The 24,866-nt window shown below is 37.4% G+C and overlaps 4 non-coding genes across 4 annotated transcripts; all 4 read right to left on the reverse strand.

Annotated features, from left to right (window-relative positions):
- Positions 1–8,391: 8,391 nt before the first annotated feature.
- LOC143232905 (U1 spliceosomal RNA) lies at positions 8,392–8,555 on the reverse strand. The gene has a single exon (XR_013017865.1). It is a non-coding gene; the product is annotated as a U1 spliceosomal RNA (small nuclear RNA).
- A 4,320-nt stretch (positions 8,556–12,875) lies between these two features.
- LOC143232916 (U1 spliceosomal RNA) lies at positions 12,876–13,037 on the reverse strand. The gene has a single exon (XR_013017876.1). It is a non-coding gene; the product is annotated as a U1 spliceosomal RNA (small nuclear RNA).
- A 4,326-nt stretch (positions 13,038–17,363) lies between these two features.
- LOC143232906 (U1 spliceosomal RNA) lies at positions 17,364–17,527 on the reverse strand. Its single transcript, XR_013017866.1, has one exon. It is a non-coding gene; the product is annotated as a U1 spliceosomal RNA (small nuclear RNA).
- Positions 17,528–21,852: 4,325 nt separating this feature from the next.
- LOC143232917 (U1 spliceosomal RNA) lies at positions 21,853–22,014 on the reverse strand. The gene has a single exon (XR_013017877.1). It is a non-coding gene; the product is annotated as a U1 spliceosomal RNA (small nuclear RNA).
- Between the last annotated feature and the right edge of the window lie 2,852 nt (positions 22,015–24,866).

Consider the following 24,866-nt stretch of genomic DNA (forward strand, 5'->3'; position numbering starts at 1 on the left):
TATTAGTGTTTACATGTGCGGGTCATGTCAGGTGTTTGCTCTGTACGTGGGTTGCAAAAGCGTCTGCTCAGTGTAAATTGCATTGATGTTTGCTCTATGTAGTTTAATTTAGTGTTTGTATTATATATTTTTTTTCTTTTTCGATTATTTCAGATAGTATATGTTCTGTGTGGAGTATGCTAAGTAATGAATACTTTCTGAACATTACTCAAATGGACTTTGTTGTGTTTCCTGGTGCAAAGCTACACAATGGGCTATTTGCACCCGAGGAAATCGTACCTCGGATTTTGCTTTGTAAGACAGTAAGCATACCTTTGCTTCACCAATTACTTAGAATCATAATTCATATAAACGAAAGTGCTTACACGTAAAATACCCGTGTATTCAATGGACATATATGTCTCCTAAAATGTTTGATTTACAGATAAAAAATATTGTGTGAATAATGTTAAAAGGGTAGACAAACGGTTGATATATATGAAATATGTTTTAACAAAATTGGAAGTTGTTTTGCTTAATACAGAACCAAAGTCTAGGCATATGATTGAGTGCCATTCAAAAAATTCACTTTTTTATATAGGTTTTGTAACCTTCAAATCAAATATAAACTATTTTTAACTTTTCTTTCTTGAAGCCTCCATCTTCTTTATTAGAGAGATTGACAAAATTTTGTTGGATAACATCTAGAAAGTGACTATAATTTTCAAACCGAGAACGTTTAGCCATAACCGACACTGTTTTGTTTCATAACATTGAGAAAGTGACTGGCGTTTTCAAACTGAGTGCTACTGATATGATTATCATTGTTTAGTTACATAATGTCAACAAAGTGACAAGTGTTTTAAAACTTAGAATTATTACCCACAATGATTGTCATGCTGGATATACTACTGCTACTAGAATTCGAGTTGTGCACATTCAGATCGCCATCTTTAATTTTTCTCATGTTTTTATTTACGTCTTTTGATCGTTTTCGAGGGAATAGAAACGTCCAATTTTCGATTTATTTATTCATTTGATTGTGGATAGAGGTCTGTGTTGGTGAAAGGAAATGTTTAGAATCGTTATGAGGCCCGGCATCAATGTTAATCTCTGCTGATGAGGTGTAGGAAGAGATACAGGTGCCACTTCCTTGGTTCAGAGTATTCTCAGTTTCAGTTCCATCTACCTTCTTCCTACCCATGGCCTTAAAAATATTTTCGCTTTTAAATCTATAAAATCAGAAAGTAATTACTCCTTTTGTGAAGACCATTTATGCTTCAAATCAACATCATGACATTTATCGTCTTTCGAGAATGTGTTTATCGTTATACTTTGTAACCGTGCAAGTAATAGAATAGAAAAAATAAAAAAACTTTCTCAAATGACAAACTGTTAGCAATTTGTTAATATCTTTTGACAAATACTAAAAAACAGTAGATTATTCGGCACTGTAATGGTGTTTTCCGATGCAACAATCTATTTTTCTACATTGCCTGAGGATATATTGCCATGGATACGAATATTATATGAACAGTACAACATTGAGTGTTTGTATGTTATATTAATATTAATTTTTTCAATTAAAAATTCCAGTGCCTAGCTATTTCAGAACATGACTGACAAAGAGATGCACTCTCACATACATGAAAATCAAACACTGTGCAGCGAAAGGTTATATTTACGTATATCATTGTTTTCGAGAGAATAAAATTATGTGTCGACAGTGAACACTTTGAAAATGTAAAACTTTTTGGTGTGTTTTAATTATGTTTTACTTCATTTCCTTATTTCAATAAATTAGAGTAAGAAATAACTTACCCATGGTTGTTGGGTTCCGCCGTCGGTAGGCGGCGGGAGCGCGTGTTTAAATTTCCCGCTCGCTCTCATTTGCTCGGTGCCTCTGTTTGAGGTGTCCCGAGGCCAATGTGTAAAGTTGGCGGGACAGGTGGTCGAAATGCCGAAGATATCCTCTAGGGACGTCGAATCGAAGGACCCGCCGCCACAGTTCGGGCACTTTTCGCTACAACTTTGTGTAGACGTCTGACATGCTGCAGCAAGCTCCTGTTGGTCCACGCACGCGCGAAACAGGCCTAAGGAATGCGTTCCCCCCTCGATAGGCAGCGGGCGCGAGTGTTTAAATTTCCTGCTCGCTCTCATTTGCTCTGTGCCTCTGTTCGAGGTGTCCCGAGGCCAATGTGTAAAGTTGGCGGGACAGGTGGTCGAAATGCCGAAGATATCCTCTAGGGACGTCGAATCGAAGGACCCGCCGCCACAGTTCGGGCACTTTTCGCTACAACTTTGTGTAGACGTCTGACATGCTGCAGCAAGCTCCTGTTGGTCCACGTACGCGCGAAACAGGCCTAAGGAATGCGTTCCCCCCTCGATAGGCAGCGGGCGCGAGTGTTTAAATTTCCTGCTCGCTCTCATTTGCTCTGTGCCTCTGTTCTAGGTGTCCCGAGGCCAATGCGTTTAGTTGGCGGGAACAGGTGGTCGAAATGCCGGAGATATCCTCTAGGGACGTCGAAGAGAAGGACCCTTCGCTAACCGTTCAGCACTTTTCGCTACAACTGCGTGAAGACGTCCGACACGCCGCAGCAAGCTGTTGTTGGTCCACGCACGCGCGAAAAAGGCCGAAGAAATGTGTTCCCCCGTTGGTATGCGGCGGGCGCGGGTGTTTAAATTTCCAGCTCGATGTCATTTGCTCTCTGCCTCTGTTCGAGGTGTCCCGAGGCCAATGCGTGTAGTTGGCGGGAACAGGTGGATGAAATGCCGAAAATATTCTCTAGGGACGTCGAATCGAAGAACCCGCCGCCGTGTAGACGTCTGAAACGCCGCAGCAAGCTGCTATTGGTCCACGCACGCGCGAAACAGGCCGAAGAAATGGGTTCCCCGATCGGTAGGCGGCGGGCGCGGGTGTTTAAATTTCCCGATCGCTCTCATTTGCTCTATGACTCTGTTCGAGGTGTCCCGAGGCCAATGCGTGTAGTTGGAGGGAAAAGGTGGTCGAAATGACGATGACATCCTCTAGAGACGTCGATTCGAAGGACCCGCCGCCAACCGTTCGGGCACTTTTCGCTACAACAGCGTGTAGACGACCGCTACGCCACAGCATACTGCTGTTGGTCTACGCACGCGCGAAATAGGCCGAATAAATAAGTTTCCCCGTCGGTAGGAGGCGGGCGCGGGTGTTTAAATTTCCCGCTCGCTCTCATTTGCTCTATGCCTCTGTTCGAGGTGTCCCGAGGCCAATGCGTACAGTTGGTGGGATCAGGTGGTCGAAATGCCGAAGATATCCTCTATGGACGTCGAATCGAAGGACCTGCCGCCAACCGTTCGGGCACTTTTCGCTACAACTGCGTGTAGACGTCCGACACGCCGCAGCAAGCTGCTGTTGGTCCACGAACGCGCGAAACAGGCCGAAGAAATGGGTTCCCCCGTCGGTAGGAGGCGGGCGCGGGTTTTTAAATTTCCCGCTCGCTCTCATTTGCTCTAAGACTCTGTTCGAGGTGTCCCGAGGCCAATGCGTGTAGTTGGAGGGAAAAGGTGGTCGAAATGACGATGACATCCTCTAGAGACGTCGATTCGAAGGACCCGCCGCCAACCGTTCGGGCACTTTTCGCTACAACAGCGTGTAGACGACCGCTACGCCACAGCATACTGCTGTTGGTCTACGCACGCGCGAAATAGGCCGAAGAAATGGGTTTCCCCGTCGGTAGGCGGCGGGCGCGGGTGTTTAAATTTCCCGCTCGCTCTCATTTGCTCTGTGCCTCTGTTCTAGGTGTCCCGAGGCCAATGCGTGAAGTTGGCGGGAAAGGGTGGTCGAAATGCCGAAGATATCCTCTAGGGACGTCAAAGAGAAGGACCTTCCGCCAACCGTTCGGGCACTCTTCGCTACAACTGCGTGTAGACGTCCGACACGCCGCAGCAAGCTGCTGTTGGTCCACGCACGCGCGAAACATGCCGACGAAATGGGTTCCCCCGTCTCTAGGCGGCGGCCCGGGTGTTTAAATTTCCCGCTCGCTCTCATTTGCTCTGTGCCTCTGTTCGAAGTGTCCCGAGGCCAATGCGTGTAGTTGGTGGGATCAGGTGGTGGAAATACCGAAGATATCCTCTAGGGACGTTGAATCGAAGGACCTGCCGCCAACCGTTCGGGCACTTTTCGCTACAACTGCGTGTAGACGTCCGACACGCCGCAGCAAGCTGCTGTTGGGCCACGCACGCGCGAAACAGGCCGAATAAATATGTTTCCCCGTCGGTAGGAGGCGGGCGCGGGTGTTTAAATTTCCCGCTCGCTCTCATTTGCTCTATGCCTCTGTTCGAGGTGTCCCGAGGCCAATGCGTACAGTTGGTGGGATCAGGTGGTCGAAATGCCGAAGATATCCTCTATGGACGTCAAAGAGAAGGACCTTCCGCCAACCGTTCGGGCACTTTTCGCTACAACTGCGTGTAGACGTACGAAACGCCGCAGCATACTGCTGTTGGTCCACGCACGCGCGATATAGGCCGAAGAAATGGGTTCCCCAGTCGGTAGGCGGCGGGCGCGGGTGTTTAAATTTTCCGCTCGCTCTCATTTGCTCTGTGCCTCTCTTCTAGGTGTCACGAGGCCAATGCGTGTTGTTGGCGGGAACAGGTGGTCGAAATGCCGAAGATATTTTCTAGGGACGTCGAAGAGAAGTACCGTTCGCCAACCGTTCGGGCACTTTTCGCTACAACTGCGTTTAGACGTCCGACTCGCCGCAGCAAGCTGCTGTTGGTCCACGAACGCGCGAAACAGGCCGAAGAAATGGGTTCCCCCATCGGTAGGCGGCGGGCGCGGGTGTTTAAATTTTCGGCTAGCTCTCATTTGCTCTGTGCCTCTGTTCGAGGTGTCCCGAGGCCAATGCGTGTAGTTGGAGTGAACAGGAGTTCGAAATTCCGAAAATTATTGCCAGTTACACTATTTTATCAACTTGTAATTTTGGGCCAGGCTTTCTTCAGTATTCGATTTGATGTCGCCAGTGTGCTGGGGCAAATGTCTCTGAATACGTACCTTAAACATAAAATAATTTCTAAATGATCGACGACAAGCAAAGCTTTTCAAGTATACATACATAATCTTTTGAGTTTGTGTTACTTTTTCCAGTAAACCAAGGGAATATAAAAGGGGCGCTAAAAGTAGAATGTTGCCAGCAGAATTTTAATTTCAAAGGAAAAAAATTTAAGAAACAATCAAACCTTGATTGAAATTAATTAGAAAGCATTTATGTTTTGGAAAATGTTTATTAGTTGACTGTTCCATTATTTTTTCACATAAAAAAGTATTCATAATAACACGTCGTCATAATCACGTGTTCTTCTTTATGGTTCTTTATTATCGTTTTTTGTTTTGTTTTTCTTGAGTAAATTAAAAGATTGTCGCCTAAAAGTATATAATTTTACTCATTTGATCATACTCCAAACGCAGACTACCAAGAGATCTTGTGGGTATGTCCATTTGGAGCTCAGCGGTTCGGCATGGCCAGGTGGTTTAGCCACTCGACTCGTAATCCGAGGGTCACGGGTTCGAATCCCCATCATCTTCAAAATATGCTCGCTCTTTCAGTCGTATGGCCGTTATAATGTGACGGTCAATCCCACAATTCGTTGGTAAAAGTGTAGCCCAAGAATTGACGGTGATGACTAGCTGCCTTCACTCTTGTCTTACACTGCTAAATTAGGGACTACTAGCGCAGATAGACGTCGTGAAGCTTTGCGCGACATTCAAAACAGAACAAAATCATTTGAAGCTTGTAATAGAATTCACTTTTAAGCACATGATCTCCTTCACGGATATATCGAGTGTATAGACTCAAATTATTAATTTGTTATGTCGTTATACACTACAGCCAATCAGTGCTTATCATCAATAACTCAAAGGGTAAAAGTAAAATGCATTCTTCGATAAGAATCGCTAAAAATGAACTTGCGTGAACTCCTTCACTTCATAGCGATATTATATATAAAGAGTGCGTAATGCTTTTCCCAAAATATTTAGTTTCTGTCACGTGCAAATGAATAAGGTTAGGTACCTTGTAAACGTATTAGTCGCAAATCAAAGTCCTTGAAAGGGATTACGTAACTGGCATGTACCTCTTTAACTGTATGACTAACATTTAAAGGTGCGAGTATTGGTAGCTTTAAATTTAAATGTCTGATAAGTTACAGAGCTAAATTTGTGAACGATAGTTATGGTTCGGTATATAAAAACAAATAACTGAGGACATAGTGATATGCATGTAAAGGAATTCACAGAATGGATAGAGGAGATAGACGTCTTCATCAAGGTGGAAACATACGACAGATGTAGGCCGAGTGCTAGATATTTGGGAACAAGATTTTCGGTAATTATATTTTCAAGAACTGTATAAAACATACTTATAATAGAAGATTTTTGTCAACATTTTCCAGTTAAAAATGGACGCTCGAGAAAGTCTGGCTTTCATAGGCCTATTAGTCTTACGTCACTTGTGGGAAAACGTTTGGAAAGTCTGAGACAAAATGCTTTATAAAGTTTAGAATTTTATTAGATAGCCAATATCAGGTTTTTGTATATGGCACGGATTCTTTACAGTAGATGTCTGTGGCTTGGTGCCGACGAATTTCAACGCTAAATAAACAGCACACAATCTGCTTGTTTCAAAATAAAACACACACACAAGCATACAAGCCAAGAAATGAACAAAAAAATCGATACACTATTGGTTACCACAGCTGAGTCTAGAGCTTTAAATAACACTATCTTTTGTGAAAACTACACACAACTGGTTTAGTTGATATAGAAGCCAACTACAAAATCGTATTATTTCTTCTCTACCTCTGTTATTACGAGCTCTGAAGCTCACTTCAAAATTCGCTCGTTCTGGCTAAACTTATCAGATTATATCCATACAAATTATGAATTATAATCATGTGTGTATTATAATTACAAAAGAAAACCTACCATTTATTAGCTTTGCTCAATAAAGAAGTAGCATCCTCTTTACATTTAGCAACAACCAAGACATTAATATCATCTGCAAATTTAAATATTTATTGACTATTCCTTCATCTATATCATTGATGTCGATCAAAAGAGCAAAGGTCCTAAGAGTGAGTCCTGAAGTGGCCCACTTGTGACATTAATCTAGTTTGACTGAACTCCTTTCGTAACAACGCTCTGCTTTTGTTATCCCACCCTCTTCTACCCAACTTGCTAACTTATTTCCCACATCTTTCGAGACTTTTTTTTTCTTACAAGCCTTCTATGTATCACATTGTCAAATGCTTTCGAAAACTCAAACATACCAAAACTACATTATTATTACCCTCACCTACATAAGCAGTAACATTTTTCTATGTTTGTATTTTATCCTATTTTACGTCTTAAATACCGTACATGTGTTTTGAAACAAAACCAGAATGTAATAAAAGAGGCAACTTCAAATTATATGGAATAGGTTTGTTTATATACAGCAATATGTATATAGTATAGAGTTAATTGTTAACTATAATTGAGACCTAAAAAGCTCCTATTATTACCCATATGGATGGAGTTATCCAACTTATTTTCCTCTTAAGGGACACAAACGCACAATTCGGCCTTACAGTTAAAATGAGTGAGGTTTGATAAAGTCACATTTGTATTTAATTACTTAAGTAACGGCCATACATAGGGGTATAACGAATGAAGATAATTTGTCTTGATTAATTATCAAATTGCTGTCTCGTTCTCGCGACGACCTTAAGTAAGGTCACTGTGCCCTATGTATTCACATTTGATACTTGCAGCTACAGGACTGCAGATACTCGGGCAATTTTAACGAGAATGTGACACAGGGATTAAACCTTCCACTGTTTTCCAATCATTGACAGCCTTTAAAATTCCGTATGACACGAATTTTAGGTGGAAACTCACATATCCAGAAATCTGCACTGAGCCTTCCATCCACAGGGCAAAGAGCAACAAACTTGTAGTGTTAAAAGCCCTCAGTTTACTGCTTAAGCCTACTGGTGTAGCTTTGCGCGAAATTGAGAAACCAACACAACATAAGCATACCAGGTTGGGAAAGAAATAAGAAATCAAAGAAGTCCTACTGATACAACAAATACAGCCAATGTAAAGGAACACCTTTATACCTGTACCAATTAATAACCTAACTGCAATGCCACCGTTACGCTCTCTACTGTATTTTAAGAACGGATTTAACTCCCATACCAGTGTAGTAAGCTTCACTGTTTCAAATAACATTCTAAGCTAAAGCAGAAATGTTTCATTTGTTGTGCATTATGTATTCATCCCATAAAGGAAGTATTGAGTACGATTGAACATTTTGAGGTTAAATACTTATGATTATTTAGTAACGACTTCATTTCTTTAATAACAAATTGGATTCTTCTTTTCGATTTCTACTACAGGGGATAGCGCGAACGCAGTCCCCCACTACCAAAAATTACACGCTCCATCTGTCCCAGTTTGGGATAGTGGCAGAGGTCAACCCACCCAGAGTGCAATGGGCGAGCCTCGCTCTGGAGAAGCCACCTTGTTGATCATGGCATTCTCAGCGCCAGGTAAGTATGCTCCATACTCTTCATATAAGGCTTATGTAACAACACTTTGTAGTTATAAATACGGTGTAAAAATAAAATATATAATTAGTCTGAAAAAATTTTAAATACTCGAAACAACTTTCAAACTCTATAATGGAACATTTTTTCTAGTCATTTATTTATATACAATAAAACTTTTCCTTTAATTTCGCCACATTTATGAAACGTAAAAGACTATATTTGAGATTTTAAACCTCTCGATTGGAAGCCTCTTTGTCTTGACGGCTGCGCCACCTAGTGCTGTATTTTGTTTATTTTAAACAACATTGTAGGTACAAATAAGTTGTATGGTTGTTTCTTTTATTTAAAATAGACAAACACAAAATACTATTTGCAGAAAAAATTCACGTTGGTGATGATAAGCGACCTGAGATACATTTCGACTAAACAGAATTCATAGATTATGTTTGTTTGTAGTTAAGAACAAAATACTTTATGGATTGTAATGCGTTTTGCCCACCACAATTACAGAAATTGGGTTTCTGTCGTTATAAGTCCGGTGAATTACCGCTGTGCTACTGGTGAGAAGTGTTCATAGAAGTCCAACATTTCAATGAAAGAAAAGAAAATTCACTATAAAATTGAAGGATAAGTGTTGACTTATTCATTTTCAAGAAACTGGTTTATTTTGACGAGTAAACGAACTAGCACGTCACTTTTGACAAAGAATGGCGAAGGTTCTTAAAATGTTAAATACTCCTTTGTATGCCTTCAAGTCGCTTTATGTCAGGTTATTAGACAAATTCTATAAATTTAAGTTAACTTTATGAAATCATTATCAACAGAGCATCGAAGCCAATAATTGCCAGTTACACTATATTATCAACTTGTAATTTTGGGCCAGGCTTTCTTCAGTATTCGATTTGATGTCGCCAGTGTGCTGGGGCAAATGTCTCTGAATACGTACCTTAAACATAAAATAATTTCTAAATGATCGACGACAAGCAAAGCTTTTCAAGTATACATACATAATCTTTTGAGTTTGTGTTACTTTTCTAGTAAACCAAGGAAATATAACAAAGTTGGGGCGCTAAAAGTAGAATGTCGCCAGCAGAAAATTTTAATTTCAAAGGAAAAAATTTAAGAATCAATCAAACCTTTATTGAAATTAATTAGAAAGCATTTATGTTTTGGAAAATGTTTATTAGTTGACTGATCCATTATTTTTTCACATAATAAAATATTCATAATAACACGTCGCCATAATCACGTGTTCTCCTTTATGGTTCTATATTATCGTTTTTTGTTGTTTGTTTTTTAGTAAATTAAAAGATTGTCGCGTAAAAGTATATAATTTTACTCATTTGATCATACTCCAAACGTAGACTATCAAGAGATCTTGTGGGTATGTCCATTTGGAGCTGAGCGGTTCGGCATGGCCAGGTGGTTTAGGCACTCGACTCGTAATCCGAGGGTCACGGGTTCGAATCCCCATCATCCCCAAAATATGCTCGCTCTTTCAGCCGTGGGGTCGTTATAATGTGACGGTCAATCCCACTATTCGTTGGTAAAAGTGTAGCCCAAGAATTGACGGTGATGACTAGCTGCCTTCACTCTTGTCTTACACTGCTAAATTAGGGACTACTAGCGCAGATAGACGTCGTGAAGCTTTGCGCGACATTCAAAACAGAACAAAATCATTTGAAGCTTGTAATAGAATTCACTTTTAAGCACATGATCTCCTTCACGGATATATCGAGTGTATAGACTCAAATTATCAATTTGTTATATCGTTATACACTACAGCCAATCAGTGCTTATCATCAATAACTCAAAGGGTAAAAGTAAAATGCATTCTTCGATAAGAATCGCTAAAAATGAACTTGCGTGAACTCCTTCACTTCATAGCGATATTATATATAAAGAGTGCGTAATGCTTTTCCCAAAATATTTAGTTTCTGTCACGTGCAAATGAATAAGGTTAGGTACCTTGTAAACGTATTAGTCGCAAATCAAAGTCCTTGAAAGGGATTACGTAACTGGCATGTACCTCTTTAACTGTATGACTAACATTTAAAGGTGCGAGTATTGGTAGCTTTAAATTTAAATGTCTGATAAGTTACAGAGCTAAATTTGTGAACGATAGTTATGGTTCGGTATATAAAAACAAATAACTGAGGACATAGTGATATGCATGTAAAGGAATTCACAGAATGGATAGAGGAGATAGACGTCTTCATCAAGGTGGAAACATACGACAGATGTAGGCCGAGTGCTAGATATTTGGGAACAAGATTTTCGGTAATTATATTTTCAAGAACTGTATAAAACATACTTATAATAGAAGATTTTTGTCAACATTTTCTATTTAAAAATGGACGCTCGAGAAAGTCTGGCTTTCATAGGCCTATTAGTCTTACGTCACTTGTGGGAAAACGTTTGGAAAGTCTGAGACAAAATGCTTTATAAAGTTTAGAATTTTATTAGATAGCCAATATCAGGTTTTGTATATGGCACGGATTCTTTACAGTAGATGTCTGTGGCTTGGTGCCGACGAATTTCAACGCTAAATAAACAGCACACAATCTGCTTGTTTCAAAATAAAACACACACACAAGCATACAAGCCAAGAAATGAACAAAAAAATCGATACACTATTGGTTACCACAGCTGAGTCTAGAGCTTTAAATAACACTATCTTTTGTGAAAACTACACACAACTGGTTTAGTTGATATAGAAGCCAACTACAAAATCGTATTATTTCTTCTCTACCTCTGTTATTACGAGCTCTGAAGCTCACTTCAAAATTCGCTCGTTCTGGCTAAACTTATCAGATTATATCCATACAAATTATGAATTATAATCATGTGTGTATTATAATTACAAAAGAAAACCTACCATTTATTAGCTTTGCTCAATAAAGAAGTAGCATCCTCTTTACATTTAGCAACAACCAAGACATTAATATCATCTGCAAATTTAAATATTTATTGACTATTCCTTCATCTATATCATTGATGTCGATCAAAAGAGCAAAGGTCCTAAGAGTGAGTCCTGAAGTGGCCCACTTGTGACATTAATCTAGTTTGACTGAACTCCTTTCGTAACAACGCTCTGCTTTTGTTATCCCACCCTCTTCTACCCAACTTGCTAACTTATTTCCCACATCTTTCGAGACTTTTTTTTTCTTACAAGCCTTCTATGTATCACATTGTCAAATGCTTTCGAAAACTCAAACATACCAAAACTACATTATTATTACCCTCACCTACATAAGCAGTAACATTTTTCTATGTTTGTATTTTATCCTATTTTACGTCTTAAATACCGTACATGTGTTTTGAAACAAAACCAGAATGTAATAAAAGAGGCAACTTCAAATTATATGGAATAGGTTTGTTTATATACAGCAATATGTATATAGTATAGAGTTAATTGTTAACTATAATTGAGACCTAAAAAGCTCCTATTATTACCCATATGGATGGAGTTATCCAACTTATTTTCCTCTTAAGGGACACAAACGCACAATTCGGCCTTACAGTTAAAATGAGTGAGGTTTGATAAAGTCACATTTGTATTTAATTACTTAAGTAACGGCCATACATAGGGTATAACGAATGAAGATAATTTGTCTTGATTAATTATCAAATTGCTGTCTCGTTCTCGCGACGACCTTAAGTAAGGTCACTGTGCCCTATGTATTCACATTTGATACTTGCAGCTACAGGACTGCAGATACTCGGGCAATTTTAACGAGAATGTGACACAGGGATTAAACCTTCCACTGTTTTCCAATCATTGACAGCCTTTAAAATTCCGTATGACACGAATTTTAGGTGGAAACTCACATATCCAGAAATCTGCACTGAGCCTTCCATCCACAGGGCAAAGAGCAACAAACTTGTAGTGTTAAAAGCCCTCAGTTTACTGCTTAAGCCTACTGGTGTAGCTTTGCGCGAAATTGAGAAACCAACACAACATAAGCATACCAGGTTGGGAAAGAAATAAGAAATCAAAGAAGTCCTACTGATACAACAAATACAGCCAATGTAAAGGAACACCTTTATACCTGTACCAATTAATAACCTAACTGCAATGCCACCGTTACGCTCTCTACTGTATTTTAAGAACGGATTTAACTCCCATACCAGTGTAGTAAGCTTCACTGTTTCAAATAACATTCTAAGCTAAAGCAGAAATGTTTCATTTGTTGTGCATTATGTATTCATCCCATAAAGGAAGTATTGAGTACGATTGAACATTTTGAGGTTAAATACTTATGATTATTTAGTAACGACTTCATTTCTTTAATAACAAATTGGATTCTTCTTTTCGATTTCTACTACAGGGGATAGCGCGAACGCAGTCCCCACTACCAAAATTACACGCTCCATCTGTCCCAGTTTGGGATAGTGGCAGAGGTCAACCCACCCAGAGTGCAATGGGCGAGCCTCGCTCTGGAGAAGCCACCTTGTTGATCATGGCATTCTCAGCGCCAGGTAAGTATGCTCCATACTCTTCATATAAGGCTTATGTAACAACACTTTGTAGTTATAAATACGGTGTAAAAATAAAATATATAATTAGTCTGAAAAAATTTTTAAATACTCGAAACAACTTTCAAACTCTATAATGGAACATTTTTTTCTAGTCATTTATTTATATACAATAAAACTTTTCCTTTAATTTCGCCACATTTATGAAACGTAAAAGACTATATTTGAGATTTTAAACCTCTCGATTGGAAGCCTCTTTGTCTTGACGGCTGCGCCACCTAGTGCTGTATTTTGTTTATTTTTAAACAACATTGTAGGTACAAATAAGTTGTATGGTTGTTTCTTTTATTTAAAATAGACAAACACAAAATACTATTTGCAGAAAAAATTCACGTTGGTGATGATAAGCGACCTGAGATACATTTCGACTAAACAGAATTCATAGATTATGTTTGTTTGTAGTTAAGAACAAAATACTTTATGGATTGTAATGCGTTTTGCCCACCACAATTACAGAAATTGGGTTTCTGTCGTTATAAGTCCGGTGAATTACCGCTGTGCTACTGGTGAGAAGTGTTCATAGAAGTCCAACATTTCAATGAAAGAAAAGAAAATTCACTATAAAATTGAAGGATAAGTGTTGACTTATTCATTTTCAAGAAACTGGTTTATTTTGACGAGTAAACGAACTAGCACGTCACTTTTGACAAAGAATGGCGAAGGTTCTTAAAATGTTAAATACTCCTTTGTATGCCTTCAAGTCGCTTTATGTCAGGTTATTAGACAAATTCTATAAATTTAAGTTAACTTTATGAAATCATTATCAACAGAGCATCGAAGCCAATAATTGCCAGTTACACTATATTATCAACTTGTAATTTTGGGCCAGGCTTTCTTCAGTATTCGATTTGATGTCGCCAGTGTGCTGGGGCAAATGTCTCTGAATACGTACCTTAAACATAAAATAATTTCTAAATGATCGACGACAAGCAAAGCTTTTCAAGTATACATACATAATCTTTTGAGTTTGTGTTACTTTTCTAGTAAACCAAGGAAATATAACAAAGTTGGGGCGCTAAAAGTAGAATGTCGCCAGCAGAAAATTTTAATTTCAAAGGAAAAAATTTAAGAATCAATCAAACCTTTATTGAAATTAATTAGAAAGCATTTATGTTTTGGAAAATGTTTATTAGTTGACTGATCCATTATTTTTTCACATAATAAAATATTCATAATAACACGTCGCCATAATCACGTGTTCTCCTTTATGGTTCTTTATTATCGTTTTTTGTTGTTTGTTTTTTTTGAGTAAATTAAAAGATTGTCGCGTAAAAGTATATAATTTTACTCATTTGATCATACTCCAAACGTAGACTATCAAGAGATCTTGTGGGTATGTCCATTTGGAGCTGAGCGGTTCGGCATGGCCAGGTGGTTTAGGCACTCGACTCGTAATCCGAGGGTCACGGGTTCGAATCCCCATCATCCCCAAAATATGCTCGCTCTTTCAGCCGTGGGGTCGTTATAATGTGACGGTCAATCCCACTATTCGTTGGTAAAAGTGTAGCCCAAGAATTGACGGTGATGACTAGCTGCCTTCACTCTTGTCTTACACTGCTAAATTAGGGACTACTAGCGCAGATAGACGTCGTGAAGCTTTGCGCGACATTCAAAACAGAACAAAATCATTTGAAGCTTGTAATAGAATTCACTTTTAAGCACATGATCTCCTTCACGGATATATCGAGTGTATAGACTCAAATTATCAATTTGTTATATCGTTATACACTACAGCCAATCAGTGCTTATCATCAATAACTCAAAGGGTAAAAGTAAAATGCATTCTTCGATAAGAATCGCTAAAAATGAACTTGCGTGAACTCCTTCACTTCATAGCGATATTATATATAAAGAGTGCGTAATGCTTTTCCCAAAATATTTAGTTTCTGTCACGTGCAAATGAATAAGGTTAGGTACCTTGTAAACGTATTAGTCGCAAATCAAAGTCCTTGAAAGGGATTACGTAACTGGCATGTACCTCTTTAACTGTATGACTAACATTTAAAGGTGCGAGTATTGGTAGCTTTAAATTTAAATGTCTGATAAGTTACAGAGCTAAATTTGTGAACGATAGTTATGGTTCGGTATATAAAAACAAATAACTGAGGACATAGTGATATGCATGTAAAGGAATTCACAGAATGGATAGAGGAGATAGACGTCTTCATCAAGGTGGAAACATACGACAGATGTAGGCCGAGTGCTAGATATTTGGGAACAAGATTTTCGGTAATTATATTTTCAAGAACTGTATAAAACATACTTATAATAGAAGATTTTGTCAACATTTTCCAGTTAAAAATGGACGCTCGAGAAAGTCTGGCTTTCATAGGCCTATTAGTCTTACGTCACTTGTGGGAAAACGTTTGGAAAGTCTGAGACAAAATGCTTTATAAAGTTTAGAATTTTATTAGATAGCCAATATCAGGTTTTTGTATATGGCACGGATTCTTTACAGTAGATGTCTGTGGCTTGGTGCCGACGAATTTCAACGCTAAATAAACAGCACACAATCTGCTTGTTTCAAAATAAAACACACACACAAGCATACAAGCCAAGAAATGAACAAAAAAATCGATACACTATTGGTTACCACAGCTGAGTCTAGAGCTTTAAATAACACTATCTTTTGTGAAAACTACACACAACTGGTTTAGTTGATATAGAAGCCAACTACAAAATCGTATTATTTCTTCTCTACCTCTGTTATTACGAGCTCTGAAGCTCACTTCAAAATTCGCTCGTTCTGGCTAAACTTATCAGATTATATCCATACAAATTATGAATTATAATCATGTGTGTATTATAATTACAAAAGAAAACCTACCATTTATTAGCTTTGCTCAATAAAGAAGTAGCATCCTCTTTACATTTAGCAACAACCAAGACATTAATATCATCTGCAAATTTAAATATTTATTGACTATTCCTTCATCTATATCATTGATGTCGATCAAAAGAGCAAAGGTCCTAAGAGTGAGTCCTGAAGTGGCCCACTTGTGACATTAATCTAGTTTGACTGAACTCCTTTCGTAACAACGCTCTGCTTTTGTTATCCCACCCTCTTCTACCCAACTTGCTAACTTATTTCCCACATCTTTCGAGACTTTTTTTTTCTTACAAGCCTTCTATGTATCACATTGTCAAATGCTTTCGAAAACTCAAACATACCAAAACTACATTATTATTACCCTCACCTACATAAGCAGTAACATTTTTCTATGTTTGTATTTTATCCTATTTTACGTCTTAAATACCGTACATGTGTTTTGAAACAAAACCAGAATGTAATAAAAGAGGCAACTTCAAATTATATGGAATAGGTTTGTTTATATACAGCAATATGTATATAGTATAGAGTTAATTGTTAACTATAATTGAGACCTAAAAAGCTCCTATTATTACCCATATGGATGGAGTTATCCAACTTATTTTCCTCTTAAGGGACACAAACGCACAATTCGGCCTTACAGTTAAAATGAGTGAGGTTTGATAAAGTCACATTTGTATTTAATTACTTAAGTAACGGCCATACATAGGGGTATAACGAATGAAGATAATTTGTCTTGATTAATTATCAAATTGCTGTCTCGTTCTCGCGACGACCTTAAGTAAGGTCACTGTGCCCTATGTATTCACATTTGATACTTGCAGCTACAGGACTGCAGATACTCGGGCAATTTTAACGAGAATGTGACACAGGGATTAAACCTTCCACTGTTTTCCAATCATTGACAGCCTTTAAAATTCCGTATGACACGAATTTTAGGTGGAAACTCACATATCCAGAAATCTGCACTGAGCCTTCCATCCACAGGGCAAAGAGCAACAAACTTGTAGTGTTAAAGCCCTCAGTTTACTGCTTAAGCCTACTGGTGTAGCTTTGCGCGAAATTGAGAAACCAACACAACATAAGCATACCAGGTTGGGAAAGAAATAAGAAATCAAAGAAGTCCTACTGATACAACAAATACAGCCAATGTAAAGGAACACCTTTATACCTGTACCAATTAATAACCTAACTGCAATGCCACCGTTACGCTCTCTACTGTATTTTAAGAACGGATTTAACTCCCATACCAGTGTAGTAAGCTTCACTGTTTCAAATAACATTCTAAGCTAAAGCAGAAATGTTTCATTTGTTGTGCATTATGTATTCATCCCATAAAGGAAGTATTGAGTACGATTGAACATTTTGAGGTTAAATACTTATGATTATTTAGTAACGACTTCATTTCTTTAATAACAAATTGGATTCTTCTTTTCGATTTCTACTACAGGGGATAGCGCGAACGCAGTCCCCCACTACCAAAAATTACACGCTCCATCTGTCCCAGTTTGGGATAGTGGCAGAGGTCAACCCACCCAGAGTGCAATGGGCGAGCCTCGCTCTGGAGAAGCCACCTTGTTGATCATGGCATTCTCAGCGCCAGGTAAGTATGCTCCATACTCTTCATATAAGGCTTATGTAACAACACTTTGTAGTTATAAATACGGTGTAAAAATAAAATATATAATTAGTCTGAAAAAATTTTTAAATACTCGAAACAACTTTCAAACTCTATAATGGAACATTTTTTTCTAGTCATTTATTTATATACAATAAAACTTTTCCTTTAATTTCGCCACATTTATGAAACGTAAAAGACTATATTTGAGATTTTAAACCTCTCGATTGGAAGCCTCTTTGTCTTGACGGCTGCGCCACCTAGTGCTGTATTTTGTTTATTTTTAAACAACATTGTAGGTACAAATAAGTTGTATGGTTGTTTCTTTTATTTAAAATAGACAAACACAAAATACTATTTGCAGAAAAAATTCACGTTGGTGATGATAAGCGACCTGAGATACATTTCGACTAAACAGAATTCATAGATTATGTTTGTTTGTAGTTAAGAACAAAATACTTTATGGATTGTAATGCGTTTTGCCCACCACAATTACAGAAATTGGGTTTCTGTCGTTATAAGTCCGGTGAATTACCGCTGTGCTACTGGTGAGAAGTGTTCATAGAAGTCCAACATTTCAATGAAAGAAAAGAAAATTCACTATAAAATTGAAGGATAAGTGTTGACTTATTCATTTTCAAGAAACTGGTTTATTTTGACGAGTAAACGAACTAGCACGTCACTTTTGACAAAGAATGGCGAAGGTTCTTAAAATGTTAAATACTCCTTTGTATGCCTTCAAGTCGCTTTATGTCAGGTTATTAGACAAATTCTATAAATTTAAGTTAACTTTATGAAATCATTATCAACAGAGCATCGAAGCCAATAATTGCCAGTTACACTATATTATCAACTTGTAATTTTGGGCCAGGCTTTCTTCAGTATTCGATTTGATGTCGCCAGTGTGCTGGGGCAAATGTCTCTGAATACGTACCTTAAACATAAAATAATTTCTAAATGATCGACGACAAGCAAAGCTTTTCAAGTATACATACATAATCTTTTGAGTTTGTGTTACTTTTCTAGTAAACCAAGGAAATATAACAAAGTTGGGGCGCTAAAAGTAGAATGTCGCCAGCAGAAAATTTTAATTTCAAAGGAAAAAATTTAAGAATCAATCAAACCTTTATTGAAATTAATTAGAAAGCATTTATGTTTTGGAAAATGTTTATTAGTTGACTGATCCATTATTTTTTCACATAATAAAATATTCATAATAACACGTCGCCATAATCACGTGTTCTCCTTTATGGTTCTATATTATCGTTTTTTGTTGTTTGTTTTTTAGTAAATTAAAAGATTGTCGCGTAAAAGTATATAATTTTACTCATTTGATCATACTCCAAACGTAGACTATCAAGAGATCTTGTGGGTATGTCCATTTGGAGCTGAGCGGTTCGGCATGGCCAGGTGGTTTAGGCACTCGACTCGTAATCCGAGGGTCACGGGTTCGAATCCCCATCATCCCCAAAATATGCTCGCTCTTTCAGCCGTGGGGTCGTTATAATGTGACGGTCAATCCCACTATTCGTTGGTAAAAGTGTAGCCCAAGAATTGACGGTGATGACTAGCTGCCTTCACTCTTGTCTTACACTGCTAAATTAGGGACTACTAGCGCAGATAGACGTCGTGAAGCTTTGCGCGACATTCAAAACAGAACAAAATCATTTGAAGCTTGTAATAGAATTCACTTTTAAGCACATGATCTCCTTCACGGATATATCGAGTGTATAGACTCAAATTATCAATTTGTTATATCGTTATACACTACAGCCAATCAGTGCTTATCATCAATAACTCAAAGGGTAAAAGTAAAATGCATTCTTCGATAAGAATCGCTAAAAATGAACTTGCGTGAACTCCTTCACTTCATAGCGATATTATATATAAAGAGTGCGTAATGCTTTTCCCAAAATATTTAGTTTCTGTCACGTGCAAATGAATAAGGTTAGGTACCTTGTAAACGTATTAGTCGCAAATCAAAGTCCTTGAAAGGGATTACGTAACTGGCATGTACCTCTTTAACTGTATGACTAACATTTAAAGGTGCGAGTATTGGTAGCTTTAAATTTAAATGTCTGATAAGTTACAGAGCTAAATTTGTGAACGATAGTTATGGTTCGGTATATAAAACAAATAACTGAGGACATAGTGATATGCATGTAAAGGAATTCACAGAATGGATAGAGGAGATAGACGTCTTCATCAAGGTGGAAACATACGACAGATGTAGGCCGAGTGCTAGATATTTGGGAACAAGATTTTCGGTAATTATATTTTCAAGAACTGTATAAAACATACTTATAATAGAAGATTTTTGTCAACATTTTCTATTTAAAAATGGACGCTCGAGAAAGTCTGGCTTTCATAGGCCTATTAGTCTTACGTCACTTGTGGGAAAACGTTTGGAAAGTCTGAGACAAAATGCTTTATAAAGTTTAGAATTTTATTAGATAGCCAATATCAGGTTTTGTATATGGCACGGATTCTTTACAGTAGATGTCTGTGGCTTGGTGCCGACGAATTTCAACGCTAAATAAACAGCACACAATCTGCTTGTTTCAAAATAAAACACACACACAAGCATACAAGCCAAGAAATGAACAAAAAAAATCGATACACTATTGGTTACCACAGCTGAGTCTAGAGCTTTAAATAACACTATCTTTTGTGAAAACTACACACAACTGGTTTAGTTGATATAGAAGCCAACTACAAAATCGTATTATTTCTTCTCTACCTCTGTTATTACGAGCTCTGAAGCTCACTTCAAAATTCGCTCGTTCTGGCTAAACTTATCAGATTATATCCATACAAATTATGAATTATAATCATGTGTGTATTATAATTACAAAAGAAAACCTACCATTTATTAGCTTTGCTCAATAAAGAAGTAGCATCCTCTTTACATTTAGCAACAACCAAGACATTAATATCATCTGCAAATTTAAATATTTATTGACTATTCCTTCATCTATATCATTGATGTCGATCAAAAAGAGCAAAGGTCCTAAGAGTGAGTCCTGAAGTGGCCCACTTGTGACATTAATCTAGTTTGACTGAACTCCTTTCGTAACAACGCTCTGCTTTTGTTATCCCACCCTCTTCTACCCAACTTGCTAACTTATTTCCCACATCTTTCGAGACTTTTTTTTTCTTACAAGCCTTCTATGTATCACATTGTCAAATGCTTTCGAAAACTCAAACATACCAAAACTACATTATTATTACCCTCACCTACATAAGCAGTAACATTTTTCTATGTTTGTATTTTATCCTATTTTGCGTCTTAAATACCGTACATGTGTTTTGAAACAAAACCAGAATGTAATAAAAGAGGCAACTTCAAATTATATGGAATAGGTTTGTTTATATACAGCAATATGTATATAGTATAGAGTTAATTGTTAACTATAATTGAGACCTAAAAAGCTCCTATTATTACCCATATGGATGGAGTTATCCAACTTATTTTCCTCTTAAGGGACACAAACGCACAATTCGGCCTTACAGTTAAAATGAGTGAGGTTTGATAAAGTCACATTTGTATTTAATTACTTAAGTAACGGCCATACATAGGGGTATAACGAATGAAGATAATTTGTCTTGATTAATTATCAAATTGCTGTCTCGTTCTCGCGACGACCTTAAGTAAGGTCACTGTGCCCTATGTATTCACATTTGATACTTGCAGCTACAGGACTGCAGATACTCGGGCAATTTTAACGAGAATGTGACACAGGGATTAAACCTTCCACTGTTTTCCAATCATTGACAGCCTTTAAAATTCCGTATGACACGAATTTTAGGTGGAAACTCACATATCCAGAAATCTGCACTGAGCCTTCCATCCACAGGGCAAAGAGCAACAAACTTGTAGTGTTAAAAGCCCTCAGTTTACTGCTTAAGCCTACTGGTGTAGCTTTGCGCGAAATTGAGAAACCAACACAACATAAGCATACCAGGTTGGGAAAGAAATAAGAAATCAAAGAAGTCCTACTGATACAACAAATACAGCCAATGTAAAGGAACACCTTTATACCTGTACCAATTAATAACCTAACTGCAATGCCACCGTTACGCTCTCTACTGTATTTTAAGAACGGATTTAACTCCCATACCAGTGTAGTAAGCTTCACTGTTTCAAATAACATTCTAAGCTAAAGCAGAAATGTTTCATTTGTTGTGCATTATGTATTCATCCCATAAAGGAAGTATTGAGTACGATTGAACATTTTGAGGTTAAATACTTATGATTATTTAGTAACGACTTCATTTCTTTAATAACAAATTGGATTCTTCTTTTCGATTTCTACTACAGGGGATAGCGCGAACGCAGTCCCCACTACCAAAATTACACGCTCCATCTGTCCCAGTTTGGGATAGTGGCAGAGGTCAACCCACCCAGAGTGCAATGGGCGAGCCTCGCTCTGGAGAAGCCACCTTGTTGATCATGGCATTCTCAGCGCCAGGTAAGTATGCTCCATACTCTTCATATAAGGCTTATGTAACAACACTTTGTAGTTATAAATACGGTGTAAAAATAAAATATATAATTAGTCTGAAAAAATTTTAAATACTCGAAACAACTTTCAAACTCTATAATGGAACATTTTTTCTAGTCATTTATTTATATACAATAAAACTTTTCCTTTAATTTCGCCACATTTATGAAACGTAAAAGACTATATTTGAGATTTTAAACCTCTCGATTGGAAGCCTCTTTGTCTTGACGGCTGCGCCACCTAGTGCTGTATTTTGTTTATTTTAAACAACATTGTAGGTACAAATAAGTTGTATGGTTGTTTCTTTTATTTAAAATAGACAAACACAAAATACTATTTGCAGAAAAATTCACGTTGGTGATGATAAGCGACCTGAGATACATTTCGACTAAACAGAATTCATAGATTATGTTTGTTTGTAGTTAAGAACAAAATACTTTATGGATTGTAATGCGTTTTGCCCACCACAATTACAGAAATTGGGTTTCTGTCGTTATAAGTCCGGTGAATTACCGCTGTGCTACTGGTGAGAAGTGTTCATAGAAGTCCAACATTTCAATGAAAGAAAAGAAAATTCACTATAAAATTGAAGGATAAGTGTTGACTTATTCATTTTCAAGAAACTGGTTTATTTTGACGAGTAAACGAACTAGCACGTCACTTTTGACAAAGAATGGCGAAGGTTCTTAAAATGTTAAATACTCCTTTGTATGCCTTCAAGTCGCTTTATGTCAGGTTATTAGACAAATTCTATAAATTTAAGTTAACTTTATGAAATCATTATCAACAGAGCATCGAAGCCAATAATTGCCAGTTACACTATATTATCAACTTGTAATTTTGGGCCAGGCTTTCTTCAGTATTCGATTTGATGTCGCCAGTGTGCTGGGGCAAATGTCTCTGAATACGTACCTTAAACATAAAATAATTTCTAAATGATCGACGACAAGCAAAGCTTTTCAAGTATACATACATAATCTTTTGAGTTTGTGTTACTTTTCTAGTAAACCAAGGAAATATAACAAAGTTGGGGCGCTAAAAGTAGAATGTCGCCAGCAGAAAATTTTAATTTCAAAGGAAAAAATTTAAGAATCAATCAAACCTTTATTGAAATTAATTAGAAAGCATTTATGTTTTGGAAAATGTTTATTAGTTGACTGATCCATTATTTTTCACATAATAAAATATTCATAATAACACGTCGCCATAATCACGTGTTCTCCTTTATGGTTCTTTATTATCGTTTTTTGTTGTTTGTTTTTTTTAGTAAATTAAAAGATTGTCGCGTAAAAGTATATAATTTTACTCATTTGATCATACTCCAAACGTAGACTATCAAGAGATCTTGTGGGTATGTCCATTTGGAGCTGAGCGGTTCGGCATGGCCAGGTGGTTTAGGCACTCGACTCGTAATCCGAGGGTCACGGGTTCGAATCCCCATCATCCCCAAAATATGCTCGCTCTTTCAGCCGTGGGTCGTTATAATGTGACGGTCAATCCCACTATTCGTTGGTAAAAGTGTAGCCCAAGAATTGACGGTGATGACTAGCTGCCTTCACTCTTGTCTTACACTGCTAAATTAGGGACTACTAGCGCAGATAGACGTCGTGAAGCTTTGCGCGACATTCAAAACAGAACAAAATCATTTGAAGCTTGTAATAGAATTCACTTTTAAGCACATGATCTCCTTCACGGATATATCGAGTGTATAGACTCAAATTATCAATTTGTTATATCGTTATACACTACAGCCAATCAGTGCTTATCATCAATAACTCAAAGGGTAAAAGTAAAATGCATTCTTCGATAAGAATCGCTAAAAATGAACTTGCGTGAACTCCTTCACTTCATAGCGATATTATATATAAAGAGTGCGTAATGCTTTTCCCAAAATATTTAGTTTCTGTCACGTGCAAATGAATAAGGTTAGGTACCTTGTAAACGTATTAGTCGCAAATCAAAGTCCTTGAAAGGGATTACGTAACTGGCATGTACCTCTTTAACTGTATGACTAACATTTAAAGGTGCGAGTATTGGTAGCTTTAAATTTAAATGTCTGATAAGTTACAGAGCTAAATTTGTGAACGATAGTTATGGTTCGGTATATAAAACAAATAACTGAGGACATAGTGATATGCATGTAAAGGAATTCACAGAATGGATAGAGGAGATAGACGTCTTCATCAAGGTGGAAACATACGACAGATGTAGGCCGAGTGCTAGATATTTGGGAACAAGATTTTCGGTAATTATATTTTCAAGAACTGTATAAAACATACTTATAATAGAAGATTTTTGTCAACATTTTCCATTTAAAAATGGACGCTCGAGAAAGTCTGGCTTTCATAGGCCTATTAGTCTTACGTCACTTGTGGGAAAACGTTTGGAAAGTCTGAGACAAAATGCTTTATAAAGTTTAGAATTTTATTAGATAGCCAATATCAGGTTTTTGTATATGGCACGGATTCTTTACAGTAGATGTCTGTGGCTTGGTGCCGACGAATTTCAACGCTAAATAAACAGCACACAATCTGCTTGTTTCAAAATAAAACACACACACAAGCATACAAGCCAAGAAATGAACAAAAAAAATCGATACACTATTGGTTACCACAGCTGAGTCTAGAGCTTTAAATAACACTATCTTTTGTGAAAACTACACACAACTGGTTTAGTTGATATAGAAGCCAACTACAAAATCGTATTATTTCTTCTCTACCTCTGTTATTACGAGCTCTGAAGCTCACTTCAAAATTCGCTCGTTCTGGCTAAACTTATCAGATTATATCCATACAAATTATGAATTATAATCATGTGTGTATTATAA

This window comes from Tachypleus tridentatus, chromosome 11 (genome assembly GCF_004210375.1).
Source record: "Tachypleus tridentatus isolate NWPU-2018 chromosome 11, ASM421037v1, whole genome shotgun sequence".
NCBI classification, from domain to species: domain Eukaryota; kingdom Metazoa; phylum Arthropoda; class Merostomata; order Xiphosura; family Limulidae; genus Tachypleus; species Tachypleus tridentatus.